Below are 10,590 nucleotides of genomic sequence, written 5' to 3'. Positions count from 1 at the left end.
CTTATTCTACATTTTAATAATAGTAACCTTTAAATACCACTATCGCCCCTCAGTGGCTCAGCGGTATGTCTGCGGATTTATAACGTTAAAAACCGGGTTTCGATACACGTGGTGGGCAGAGCACAGATAGCCCATTGTGTAGCTTTGTGCTTAATTCAAAACAACAATAAATATCACTATCCAACCAGACAAGAATATCCAAGGAGTTTTTCAAGAAGACGAATAATGTATAATAATATTTTTAACAAAGACTGTATCCACAATGCCCGTTGCTGACTATATGTTTCACTCAATATCACATCAGGTTGGCTCGAACACGACAAACATAGATAATTCGAAGCACGATTTAATGGTCATAACTAACTTGTTAAACCTCGCCACCTGTATGAATTTGATAAAGTAAAATTTAAATAAAAAAGTAAAAGTATTTATTACAAAAGTATGATGAAAATTATGATAAATCAATAACTATAAATACCGATTATATATTTTTCGAGTGTTTTATCCTGCGTCAAATTTATGTATCCGAGTTGCTTCACGTGTAATGGCGCTTTGAGGGAAGGTTACAGTTTGGCTGAGCATGTTTTTTCCCCCCAAATTATTTAAGGATAGAAAAGCATACATTAAATTATTACACATGAAAACTAACTGCAACAGAGAATATGTGATAATAAGCCAGATGTGGCAAATGATCTTGAATGCAGAAAAATATGGCGCACTGAAATAAAAGTCTGTATTTTTTATTGTGAATATGAAAAAGATGAACAGTACATCATCTAAGTTTTAGAGTGTTTTTTAATTTTTATAATTCTAACTTTGTGGTTGCGTTTTCTGTCTATTATTTTTTAATAAATCACTATATGTCTAGGAAATTTTTATTTGTTTCACACGTTTGAAGCTTCGTGATTTAGAAGCTGGCTTAGCCTTTATAGATGAGAGAGTTTGACCAAGAAAGTGATTCAACGAATGTTTAAAAAACAAAGACTAAAATAAATATAGCTACTGTCTTTCGTTTGACTAGCTTCGTGATTTAGAAGCTGGCTTAGCCTTTATAGATGAGAGAGTTTGACCAAGAAAGTGATTCAACGAATGTTTAAAAAACAAAGACTAAAATAAATATAGCTACTGTCTTTCGTTTGACTAGTAGAGTTTTAACTATAAATTTGCAGTAATAACTATAATCAACTGCATATAAAAAGGTCAAAAGTGAAGCCTGAAATACAAATATTAAATTAAAATATTCCTTGTTTAATCTTGCGTCCCAGAGCGAGTAAATCGCTTGCATCTGCTTCCAACTTAACTGTTATGATAAATTTTGACTAATTCTGTATTAGGACATTAAATACTTTTGATATGTTTATTGTTCGAAACATCCTTATGGAAATATCAGCCATTACATCCATAGTCGGTATTCTCTATTATACTAATTATGAGATAAGTTGTTTTACTTTAATAGATAACGAAAAGCAATTTGAACTCTACGTCACGTTAGAAAGGGTTTACTGAAGGCAAAATACTAATTTTGTGAAAATTATCTGATGAGAATGGAATAAACCAACTGAAAATTAGTTAATATAAGTTAAAGCATTTCTTTATTTGCAGTTAGTCACAAAGCTATATAATAGGCTATCTCTGTTATGCCTATTCGAACCCCGGCCTCTAGCGTTGTAAGTCTGCAGACACACCACTGTTTTCTAACCACTCGGCCATGTCGGGCCCTGATAGAATAAAAGAAACTTCGTAAACTAACACGTTGAAGCTGAGCCACCCAAAAATAAGCACTCAATCAGCTGTAATGGCACGAAACATCCTAACAGAAACCAAAATATAATCGTAACGAGTTTTAAATTAATTGAATTTTCAAATCAGTAAATATATATTCTACAATAGACCTGAAAAACTGACAAAAATTAATAGCCAATTTGAAGAGAGTTAACGATATTATAATTCATTTTACTCAATTTTGCGAATTTGATTAATTTCTATTTTCAATCTATTTGGATGCATATTAGCACAATTTAAAGCATAAAGAAAAATTTATATATATATAACAATATCTACACAAGTTAAATTTCACTTCTGTTAGATATTATAGTTCTTATAGTTTTCCATGCACCAGTTTATCTTATTCTTCCTTTCAACTCGTAAAATTATTTAAGACCAGCAGAAATGCCACCCTACAGGCGATTGTTTAAGCTAGTAATTACTAATCGTAGTATTCATACTTCGTTGAAATATATTGAGAAAAAGCAAACATTTTCTAAAGTAATTATTTATTATCTGGGAAGTACAACTCACTGCATCAAAATGATTCAATGTACAGAGTTCAAATTTTTATAAATTTTGCTGATATTACTTTAATGTCTATATGGTGAAAGTGATACCTTTTATTGGAAAAATAGTAATAGTTTTTGAGAACTAAATTTTATTTTAAAAATTACGCCAATAACGATGTAATCAAACCGTCGTGTAGGTCCTAGTGAAAGTCGTGTTCTTGTTGTAAACAGCGTACTTTTGTTTAAAATTATGTTTTCTTATAAAGAAACAGTTGTTATACATACCACATTTAGGTTTCTAATTGTCTGAATTTTGAATACCCAAAATGTGAAACTTTCTTAGAAATTTTGTTTCTGATGCCATTCAGTAGATGATGAAGAACTATTTGGTTACGTACAAAAATACTGACACACACGCTACGCCCATTATAGAAGCATCACATGATATATAAAGTAGTTTGTAGGTTCTGCTAGTGTTTAGCTCCGATTCTTTCCATTTTCTATAAGAAGATGAAAATATATTTAATTCCCTTTTTTGTGTTAAGATTCAAACGAAAGAATATTTACAAATTTTAATAAGCAATGACAAAACAGGGACTGCATTTACAGATTATCAATGGAATCTTCGATTTATTTCATTTTAAACAAACATCATATTTCATGGCACAATTTAGTATAACTTTAGGTAGAATTGTTATGTAGTATTTTACATGTATTGATTGTGTTTCAGGTAGAAATACCAACCGTGGCTTACGACACTTAAAATTAGATTTCGATACATTGGTGGAAAGAGTAAAAATGGCTTGTAATGTAATTTTATTCTTCAGAACAATGAAAACCAATTCAAGTTATATAGAAATACTAAAATTAATAAAAGTAATAGCAGAAATATGTTATACAGAACTAAACCTAAATTTCTGACTTTGACTGAGATGAAGGAAAGAACTTAAACAAAATATAAAAACAAATTGAAAATTAATCTTTAATCACTCAAAATTGAAACCAAGACAAGCACACAAAGACTATGAACAACATTGTTCTCAAACTGTCAATACCGCTTACCAGAATTAATCCTGCGTCTTAACTTATACATGTAAAGGAAAAACTGTTCAAATAAAGGAAGTAAATGTAGGAATGGTTAATATTTATCCTTCAGAAACAGCACAAACAAGATAGTAGGGTGGTATTTGTATAACAGCACGTCTTTCGGTGGGACAGCAGCAAGTCTTCGGATTTACAACACTAAAATCAAGGGTTGGACTTCCCTTGGTGGACACAGCAGATAGCCCTATGTGGTTTTGCCATAAGAAAAACACATACTCATTGCCACACAGTACAGTAGAGTGTTAAAAGAGAAAAATGTGGAAAATTCTATTGAATTGTAATTGAATAGTTATATATATATATATATATTGCTGTATGTTAACTTTTGCCTGTGCTGTTATGTAGGGTTGATGAAAACGCCATTTTTATTTTCTTTGCATTGTGTTTTGAAGGATGGATGTTGGCCATCCCTACATTTACTTCCTTTTTAAAAAAAAATTTCTTTACTTTTTGCTTGTTTTTTAATGCTGTGTTTCAATAGACAGAGATAAGTTGTGTTTATAACCAAGTTGTAAATACATTAAGGTTCCAACTGTAATATTTATTGTTCATTTATTATCGGCTAGTAATTCCTATTTCACCTTGTACGGAAGCTTTTTAACAGAACATCAAAGTTTGATAAGAAAGCTAACTTCAAGGGGTAACGGTGATGTCGTTTACATAGAATTATGATTTTTTAAAATTACTATTATTGATTAATAATACTTATAAAAGCGGGTATTTCATTTGAAACTATGTCATCTAAGTGAAATTTTTTGAAATTAATATATCATTGTTTTGATTTCTGAGTTATCATACAATAAGAAAATAAATAGAAAAAAGAAGAATAAGAAATTCAAACATTTTGCAACGATATTTACAGATATTCCCAGAACTTGTGACACAGTCATTACATGGATATACTTATTTAGTTTAGAAAGGTACAATTTATTGTTAATCAAAATTTTAAAAGGTTTTTACTCTTACACACATTGTATGTTTAATTTATAAGATTTTAACAACGTTGAGCTCATTGTTATGCTACTCTTATATTGTTAAGGATAATTTTTTATTTGGTATTTCAAGGTATTTTTTTATGAAATCCTTGCGCTTGTACTGATGAAATGTTTGGTTACTTGATAGCTTTGGGTGGCAAATGCACCCTGGGAGATTTAACCCTATTTGAAAGAGTATATAATGATTGATTCTATATCTCTACTTTATCTGATTTGGTATAGATGTTTTTCGTCTTTAGATATTTAAGTGAGAGTGTCCTTCATCTAATGGATTCATCGAATATCAATTAATTATTATTATTATTTGTATCGAACGTACAAATAAAGCGTTTTGTTTCTTTGTTTATTTCTGTTTCTTTAATTCACTCAGATAAAAATTCATTTTAACTCCACAATACATTTTGTGCTGAATATATTAAAACGATTATTACGTTCACTTGCAAACACCACACAACCTCACTGTGGTATCAGAATAAAGCAGTTGTACCCGAATCACTTGTGTTTGTTTGTTTCCTTATAGCAAAGCCACATCGAGTTATCTGCTGAGTCCACAGAATCAGTTGGGATATTGCAATAGATTGTTTGTAGCTGGATCTGGAATTTTTAAAATGATCTCATTATATATATATATATAATGTAATATAAAATTCACGTTGCAAGAAATTATCACTCCTGAATTTCTATATTTAGCTTTTCTCGAGTTCAAATCATGAAAATGCCATTCATACAGCTTTTGTAAAAAAAAAATATTTCGTTCGCTTGTTTATTCTTAAGCATAAAGTTATGCAATAGGTTATGCGTACTGTGCCCACCACTGACATTGAAATTATACTTTTAATGTTATACGTTTTATTCAAACAGTCCTTTAAACGTATATGAAAAAAGCTGTTTATAATAATTATTTTCCAACAGTAAAACGTTGGCACATTTCCTGTTTGTTCTGTAACTTATATTGGCTTAGTTGAAATTTTGAAAGAGTAAACTTTAACATGTTTTAAGTGCCTGTTAAGGCTTAGCTAAGAGATGTGGTTTCAGCTTCGTATAATGTGAGTTGTTGCATATAAACTGCTATCCCTTCCTTCATTTGTTTTTTTTTTTTTTAATTTCGCACAAAACTACTCGAGGGCTATATGTGCTAGCCGTCCTTAATTTAGTAGTGTAAGACTAGAGGGAAAGCAGCTAGTCATCACCACCCACCGCAAACTCTTGGGCTACTCTTTTACCAACGAATAGTAGGATTAACCGTCACATTATAACGCCCCCACAGCTGAAAGGGCGAGCATGTTGGGCGCGACAGGGATGCGAATCTGCGACCCTCAGATTACGAGTCGCACGCCTTAACACGCTTAGCCATACCGGGCCACCCCTTCCTTCACATGATCTAAAAGTTAATTTTGTGTTTTAAATTTGTATATTTTGGAAAGTATTTTAAACTGATAGTTAATTTAAAATAATGCCGCTCATGTAACTCTTGGGCTACTCTAATTGTTTAGTGTGATATTATTTCATTCTTTTAATGCATCATAGTTTCAAGGTAAGGAGCACAAGTTTAACGGCAATGAGATACATATCATGTGTCGTCAGCTTCACATGTGTCATCAGATTCACATTCCAGCAAGGCGAGGACCAGGCTATACCTAGAAATATTTTTAAGCTCTCATGCAATTCACAGGAAATGTCTTATTACTATTTTTAACAGCTATAACAATTTTTCACATATGTTGCGTGCAGTAGTTCTTGGTCTTAAGGTATGGAATATTTATGGATGTTTGGTAATTCATACAATTCAATGCATCTGGAGTGCCAAGGGACGAAAGTTAATCACACAACTTCAAAGATCTTAGATTTAGTAGATTTTTCAAAACTGTTTCGTTTCTCTTTCAAGGAAATAAGATATTTTCCTAACTTTGGAATCAATTATGATTTAACTGAAAACAAACACATGAAGTCAGTAAACTGATTTCAATAAAAGATTAACAGAGATATCTGGCAAAACGTATTAAATGGCATTTTACGGAACGAGCTTTCTCTCCCAGTAGATGTATTGTGCGGGAGTATGATACATGTAAAACTGAACTAAAACGGTGGAGGTACTTTTAAGGGGACATGATGTAAAGGCTAACATGTACTCCGAGTGGTGATAGATATATCGGTGCTTCGTGAGGGATAAGATAATGGAGCATCTTCGAGATGCTAAAAACAGAAACGACCAACAACCATTTGGCGTACTTTTGTAACATTGCGCGCATGCCAATAAAAACGCCCCCTCTATTATCAAAACAACACATATTTCTGCTGACAGAAATATTACTGAAAGTTTAATAGATAGGAATGAAAGCTCCATATGACACAGTCAGTGTACTTGGCCTTTATTATATAATTTCATGATTATATTGTACCTATTTTATAGCTTCGTGCTAAGCATTAAACAGCATTTAACCTTTACTTTCAAATAATTTTATTAATTCGTTCTAGATAATGCATTTACGAGGGCTGTTCAAAAAATACGCGGACTGTTTGAATTGCGCGGCTCCAGTTGCTTCCAGAGGAATCCGCTTGGTGTCGCTAGGTTTGCACAGATCAGCTGATTACGACGCCATTTCCCGATTGCAGATATCTTCATTTGTGTATTAGCTACGCGGTTTTAAGTGAAGTGCGATTTTTTCGTTTGGCGGATGTCAGAATGAATGACCTGAAGGAGCAACGACTTGCTGTGAAATTTTGTGTTAAACGTGGAAACTCTGCGACTGAAACTTTTGCTATGCTTAACACGGCTTACGGTGATGTTGCTATGAAGCGTACGGCATGTTTCAAGTGGCATGAACGTTTTAAGGATGGTCGACAGTCCATTGAAGATGATGAGCGTCCTGGACGTCCTTCCACGTCAACTGACGACCCACACGTCGACAAAATCAACACCCTGGTGCGGGCAAATCGACATCTGACTGTCAGGGAGCTTGCTGAAGAGTGTGGGATATCAGTTGGATCTTGTTACGAGATTTTGATCGAAAAATTGAAGATGCACCGCGTTGCTGCGAAATTTGTGCCTCAGAACTCGTGAGAGTTTGGCCAAACACTCGATCACTGTTCTTCCCCCCCTACTCACCTGACCTTGCTCCTTGAGATATTTTCTTGTTCCCCAAACTCAAAAGACCCTTGAAAGGAAGAAGATTTGAGACGATTCCCGAGATTAAGGCAAATGCGACGAAGGAGCTGGAGGACATTACAAAAGAAGCGTACCAGGACTGTTTCAACAAGTGGAAACACCGTTGGGGTAAGTGTGTGCGTTGGGGAGGAGAGTACTTTGAAGGGGTCCCAGACCTGTAACTTCTAAATAAAGTACATTTTGTTTTATGACGTCAGTCCGTGTATTTTTTGAACAGCCCTCGTATGTTTTGGTTTTGCAATGATTGGATACGTTTTGGTGTTGTACATCGCATAATCTTTACATCGAGTTTCCTATTTACAAAATGGTAATGATTAATTGTTGTAAAGAGGTTTTTTTACCACGTCATCACGTGACTTGCTTTAATTTGGTTTTATTTGAAAAGTTGGAACAACACAGTGTACAGAGTGTTTGACACCTGATATAGCCATAAGAGCCAAGACTATATATGTAAATGATATACATATTTTTAAAGGATAACAAGTCTTTTAACAAAATATACGTTGTAATAAAGTGTAAAGGTATTATTTCAGCAAACTAAGTCTGTAATAAAACCTTCAGTTTTCACACAACTACGATGAACTGCTTAATATAATCTTTATTAACTATATCATGTTACCCGAGAAAGTTAGTGAGTTTAATTTTCCCTTTCGCTTTTTTTTTTTTTTCTAGCCTTGTAAGTCCTTGTGTTACCTGTAAAGAAGATGGCTACCACCAGACAATTCTGCCCGAATATCACTGATGATGTATTACCATCCAAGATGCTCAAACAGCAGTAAGTACTCTCGAGACTTAAAAAAAAAAACGCCTATCGTGTAGCTCAGAAAATACTTGGTTATACTTTACAACCTAATTTGTCATGAGTATGTTTTACAAATGTATCTAAGGCTCTTTCAGAAAGGTCACTTGACAGAATATTAATGAACTAGGAGCTTGATGAAGCAAACTATCTAATGTGGTATTCATGTTTTCAAGTAATTAAAAATATATATCTTAGGTATTGATTAAATAACTTTTTAGTCATTTTAGTATCAGTTTTTTTTTTTATAAACTTATGTTTCTATATTATTTTTTTAATTTTCTGGGGTGGAATGACCAAGTCATCACTTATTTTCCTTTTCATGTATTTGATTTTGTTTATTTTCAAATCAAACCTTTGATGTACCGTAATGTCGTTTTGTTTCTTATTTCGTTTGATATATTGTTAGCCGTGGCCTACTGGTTAGGTTTGAGCCGTGATGCTACTGAACCCACTAAGAACTAAAAAAAATAAAAGTTGATTAATTCCTTTGTTTGACTCAAAGCATCGGAGACAGCTCTTTCAGCTTTTGGTATTATTGCCTGCTATCCTTCTGATCAGTACAGAAGTTGCTCTAACATTAGTGTAATTCGAACCATCTTATATCGACTACTAAGAGCTCAAGTACTGTATCATGAAAAGATTATTGACACAGCAAATTTGATATCCAAGGAATACTAAGAATACTACAGTTTAAATAGAATGCAATGATTACTGACATAGTACTCTGGGCCGATACAAAATGAGAGAAAGTAAAACCATTGTAGGCTGATTTACTAGAGATGTAAGTCAAAGAGTAAATATACTGCAAGTTGGGTTACCTAACGAAGCGTACTGCCATTACTGTCAGCCAGCTTCTAGACAGGGGGAACTTACAATACTCCAGATCAACGTTCCCCAAACTTTTGTTATCCACGCTTCTCCCTTTAATAAACACAGTGTTTGCGCTTTTCTTTCTCCTTTTAAGTGAGAGAACGAAAATGAAGCGACTAGATACTCATTAAAACCTATAGACTCTACCCTTATCACTCGCAACCCCCTCCAAGAGATTACTTGTGTACTCCAGAGTAACGCACCCTACACTTTGGGAAACATTGTTGTAAATCAATCTGACAAATATAAAGCATTGAAACATATTAGGATATATCTAACACATATTGAATATTGACGACTGTCGTAACTATACGTTGATTTACCATCTAATAACTGCTGAAAGTACAGTAGCTTACAAGTTGGTGGAACCGTTGGTCAATTCTATTTTAAAGAATCATCAATAGTACTCTTACTATCTCCTCTTTCATTTGCCTTACTTTATTACTTTAACAGAGTCACCTAGCGTGTTAACGGACTTATATTTGCTAAAATTCGGATTCGTTTACCCTCGGTGAACAAAGCACAAATAGATCCTTACGTAGCTTTGCACTAGGACAACTACCAAAGTTACCTTAACGGCGCCTTACACACATGGGGGTTGAAACAGTCATCACAGGGTCTATATATTGAAGGTTGTGTGGACCCAAGAGTAATAATTTTTATAGATCCTACATCCCATATAGAATAAAATTATCCATGGATCTCCATTAAGATAATGAACCTGGGGATTGAGCCCCCTCCAGCCCCTATCTAAATACGCCACTCATTAAACTATCCAAACGAATGTAGTCCTAGTATTCAATATAAGGCAAAATGAAATACAGTATTATCAGTAATAATCAATACTCTTTGTATTTCATGGTTGAAAAAGGACTTCAATACCTAAATACATTCTATTAACTTACCGTGAATTTATCTGTCGTCAACTGTATGTTTAATTTTCTTAACGAAGATATAACAATTGTTAACAGATATAGTGCTCTAATATTACACATCATCAATTGTTTCGAAGTATAGTATATGTTCTGTAAAACTAAATGTCACATTTGTTTTTTTACAGCCAGTATAACATAATATCTAGTAACGCCTGACACGGAGTTGTAACCAGAGCGCCAAATTACGAAACACGCAGTAAACATTTTACAATGAATTAGGTAATCTGAAAATGTTCCCTACGGGATAACGTAAGTCCACATACTTACACTTCTAAACTCCTGGTATCGATTCCTCGCTGTGGACACAGCAGATAACCTAATGTGGCTTTGGTCTAAAACGAACAAACATCATCCCAAAAAGTTAGGAGATAACAAACTGGTTACACTTACTCTTTTTTTTATACTACTGAGCAGATAGTATATTTTATATCTCGAAAAAACA

The sequence above is a fragment of the Tachypleus tridentatus genome, chromosome 13, assembly GCF_004210375.1.
Source record: "Tachypleus tridentatus isolate NWPU-2018 chromosome 13, ASM421037v1, whole genome shotgun sequence".
NCBI classification, from domain to species: Eukaryota; Metazoa; Arthropoda; class Merostomata; order Xiphosura; family Limulidae; genus Tachypleus; species Tachypleus tridentatus.
Note: the sequence above shows the minus strand (reverse complement) of the source record.